This window comes from Triturus cristatus, chromosome 8 (genome assembly GCF_964204655.1).
Source record: "Triturus cristatus chromosome 8, aTriCri1.1, whole genome shotgun sequence".
Taxonomy (NCBI): domain Eukaryota; kingdom Metazoa; phylum Chordata; class Amphibia; order Caudata; family Salamandridae; genus Triturus; species Triturus cristatus.
This window is the reverse complement of record NC_140591.1, coordinates 488,290,977-488,295,528: the sequence shown is the minus strand read 5'-3', so window position 1 is coordinate 488,295,528 and position 4,552 is coordinate 488,290,977. Positions and strand designations below refer to the sequence as shown.

Genomic DNA, 4,552 nt, shown 5'->3' with positions numbered 1-4,552 from the left:
TGTGACAGTGTGGCCAGATGTCTGTCATATGTAAGGCAAGATTCAAGTGGACCTGTGTGATGACATGGATAGTCCATACTCATAGCTGCCATGTCCGGCAGCTCCATGTGTGAAGTGCCAATCCTTGCCTGGTAGAAAAACTTGTGGAAACTGGGACTACCACTCCTGCAACTCATTGTCCCTTGGGGACCCCTTCCCATTTGCGAAAGGGTTACCACCTATAATGAAGTAGGTGGTAAAATGTGAATGTTTTGGGACTGTATTTACGGTCACAAAACATTCATACATACTGATGAGATTCGGTATTAGGAAGGGACACCCTAAACACGCCCCTTCCTAATATGCGAATCGCAAACCCACTTTGCGATTCAGTAACAGGTTACCGAATTGCAAAATTGGGTTTGCTACTTGGAAAAGCAATTTTTGAGTTCGCAAATGGGCAGATTTGCAGAAAACATTTTTGCTGGTATTCTGCTTCCAGAGCTAGAACTTGGCCACTGCTAATTCATTGTTCCTTTTTATCAAATAGGATACAAGCCACAATGCTGCATTTGTATGCATGCTTGTCAATTTCACTGCATGTTGTGGATCAGGGGATCTGGTTGTACAACCTCAGTAAGTGGGGAATAGCTTCCCAATTACTAAAGTCCATTCACTTATTGTAAACTGATACATGGGTACAGACTGAACCAGGCCAAGGTGTTCACCTCTCAGAAAAAATAAACAGCAACAAATGACGTATTTAAGATCCCAATATTACTTAGTCTATGTATCACTGATCTTGGAATTGCTTTGTTGACTATTTAAGCTTCCCTGCCATCCCAAGTTGGGCAATTCACATTTTCATATTTTACAATATGTGGATGCTACTATTGAAAATGGGATTAGAGTCTTTATGTATGCCTGTTGTAAGGAGGATACAGGTGTTTTCAATCAATCAATCATCAAGAAAAGCTTTATTTGACTGTATAAAACATAAAAGCATTGCAGATAAAATATTAAGACAATTGAAAATACAAGAAGTTAAAATCTGAGTTTAAAAATGTGTGCAAATAAGCAATCCGGGCAATCATTGTGTTACACATAGAATGCAGAGTTCGAATACAGTATTGAAACAACGCATGTAAAACAGTCTCTACCACATTGGCAGGTGTAAAAGACCCCGCGGGGCCACGTGAGCTCAATCCTACACAATAGTGGGGGATTTCGTCATGTACTTCATCCAGACCTGATTTGTTTGGAACGTAGAAGCCACATCCACCTCAGAAATTTAGCTACCGGGATTGCATACCCTGGAGATGGATCAGTACAGATGAATCGCAGGGCTATGTTATGAGATCTTGTACACAAGTTCTTGCAAAGCTGAGCCAGCCAGGCTTTCCGTGAGCCAACATAAGCAGGGCAAACAAAAAACACATGCACAAATGATTCTACTTGTGTGGCGCATATGGGACATTTGTTATCCCTAGTAGGTGACCAATTAGATGTAAAACACTTCAGCGGCAGAGATCCTGATCTAAATTGAAAATAAAGTTTACGGTCCAGGGGCTTCTCAATGATATCCCAGTATGGCTTAAGACTTGGGTGTGGTTTGATCTGGAGAAAAATCCCAGAGAGGGAAGTCAGGTCTTAGCGCCTAAACTCATCTTGCGCAACCATTTCCCAGTAGATTTTTTAAGACTATTTTTTGTTGGGAACATTTCGGTGGTGGGGGAGTCCCACAGACGTGATAGGCCCATTTTGTTAAGCAAACTTCTCAGATCGCACAGCCAATTACTTTTATGAAAGAGAGTCCGAATTTAAGATGTTCCTTAAGATAGATGTAAGCGTCAACCTGCTTCAGGGTTAACCCATCCATCATCATTCTCCCTTTAAACGATCTGTGCTGATTGAATGCCATGAACTTTGTTTTAGCGGAGTTGACTTTATGATCCCTCAGGATACAAAACTCTTCAAAGCGCTGGAGGGGCATGCTGCAATCAGCCCGTTGTTTTCGAATTATCAGCGTTTCGTCTGCGAACTTTAAAATGGGGATTTTTCTTCCAGCTAAGACAGGGGCGTCAGAGTTGATGGCATCAAGGAAATTTGCAACTCCAGTAATAAAAATAAAGAACAATATGAGAGCCAGCACACATCCTTGGCGAACACCCTTTCGCACGGGAAAAGGATCTGTCTTGTTTCCAGCTGCCCCCAACGTATTTGCTCATAATTATCCTCATGCAGGCGGATAATCAAGGAGAGTAAATCAAGTGCAGCCCCATCTTCTTCAGGACCTTCCACAGCTTATTCCTTGAGACCAGGTTGAAGGCGGATTTAAGGTCGACGAAGGCAGCATACATGCTGCCTTGGCCGAGAATAATAGTTTGCCAGTATAAAAGAACAAAGTGGCAGACCTGGTCAATTGTACTGATATGGGCCCTAAAGCCTGCCTGGAGTGGAGTGAGGATGGAATTAGCCTCAATCCATATCTGGACCTTGGCCAGAACAAACCTGGCGATCCCTTTCTGTATGGAATCTATAAGGCTTATCGTTCTATAGTTACCAGTTATGGATTTGTCACCTGTTTTATATATGGGGATTATCTCCGCCCCCCGCCGGGTAGGGGCGTAGCTGATAATGGTGCATCCCAGGCTATAGTGTTGGCAAGTAATAATATATAGTTGGGCTATTTTTTTTATCATACAGAAAAATATCTGCAGGGATGCAATCTAGCCCGGAGCTCTACCCCCTCTCCGGGCAAGGTGGCGTGTGCCTGTTGTCCTAGTTACTTGGGAGGCAGAGGCTTGTGGATTGCTTGAGCTCAGGGGTTCTGGGCTGCACTCAGCTGTGTTGATCAGGTGTCCATGCTGTATTGGGCATGAATATGGTGTTCTAGAGGGAGCTCTAGAATTTCAGGTTGTGTAACGAGAGGTGCACCGACCCAGGCTGGAAACAGAGAAGGCCAAAGCTTCCATGCCCATTGGTAGCAGGACAGCACCTGTGAGCAGTACGAGTGCCCCACTAATATCTGCCTCATCGAATACCCTACAAGCCTGGAAGGGTTGGATCGGGAATGGTGATTTATCATCTGCTTCATCATTAGAGTATTGGGTGGCAAATTGGCTTACCCACGCATCAGTTTCAACATGATTTTCCGGTGGGTGTGCCATTCCACCCCTACCCCATTTGACCACATTCCAAAACCACTTGGAGTTATTACTATCACAAGCGCATTTAAGTTCCTGCCATCTACTCTCATCTCAGGATTTTTTGGCGCAGTGGATGGCGTTCTTATAGGTAGTCCTGTAGGAAAGTACTCTCACCTGCATTAATGGTTATACCAATATTGATGATGATTGGGCGTAGAAGCTTTCACCCTGGACCTACTCTGTTTTAAAAAATGCCTTCAAACTATTTCAAAAGTGTGTTGTGCAGCAGTGTGAGTTCATTTACTGATTCAGGGGAGGTGAAGCTTATCTACATCTGACTTACTGTACACTCAAGCTCACTACTTATGATGGCACGTGTTTCTGGGCAAGCTATAATCCTGGGCCACTTAACTTGCCGCATATTATTTGAGACTATGAGGTCACTAGTAATAGGTAAGCTAGCTGCTTGAACTGGTTCATTAAGGTCCCTAAATGTGAACTGTGAGCAGAGGGGATCATGATCACTCTCTAGGAGTGCTTGGATGGCCATATCCTTGAGAGATTGCCATAGTTTCAGACTGACTAAGAGATAGTCAATGCGACTAGAGTGGTAACTGTTGTTGAATGTATTTGAGCCTAGTCTGTCATTGGTGGTTCGACCGTTGGTAGCTCTTAGGCCATGCTCCAAGGAAAGAGCTTTTAATTGAATAGCGGCCTCAGTCCACCATTTAATTGAATGTAACTCCAAAAGTGATACACCCCATTGTTCATCCTGCTCCCTCACTAGATCGTTGTCCTTGCCATCAAGCAGTTCAAATGTAGAATTTAAATCCTCTGCAACTATGGCTCCACCTTCCCTTGAGATATTGTCTAAGACACCCCCCCCCAGAGCATTGATAGTATCAGAACTTCTCCCCCTCTCCGGCCTCTAGCGTCTTCATTAAAGATGGTAGAAGATCCATGCGGGCAGAGGGCCACCCTGATTGCAAGAATGTCACTGCAATTCGAGGGTAGGACCCAGATCTTAAGCCCTATGTCATGTCTAACCCAGATTGTAAGACCCCCTAGCGGACCTCTCCTGACATCCTTGGTAGCTGGAATATAATAGTTCAGTTATCCCGGATGGTAGAGTGGCTCTATTGACCAGGTTTTCCTGGAAAACACAACTGTCAAATTTTGTCTATGAAATTATTCTAATCAGGGACGTCACTCCTATTTCCTCAGCCCAGTGATATTCCAGGATAGTAAGGAAATGGTCCAAGACTTCTGGTTTGTGTCTATATTCATAAAGACAATTAGGGCTAGGGGATCAAGTTCTTGGTTTGACTGGGTCTTGGCACATTCATAGGATCCTATGTTGATTAAGAGAATCGCTATTGTGAGTGGGGTAGGATATGTGCTGGAGCTATCTGTTGGTGCGGCCA

At 44.0% G+C, this 4,552-nt stretch overlaps 1 non-coding gene across 1 annotated transcript; it reads left to right on the top strand.

The window, feature by feature from the left end:
- The first annotated feature begins 2,731 nt into the window (after positions 1–2,731).
- Positions 2,732–3,035, top strand: LOC146802394 (signal recognition particle RNA). Its single transcript, XR_014968367.1, has one exon.
- Positions 3,036–4,552: the final 1,517 nt, after the last annotated feature.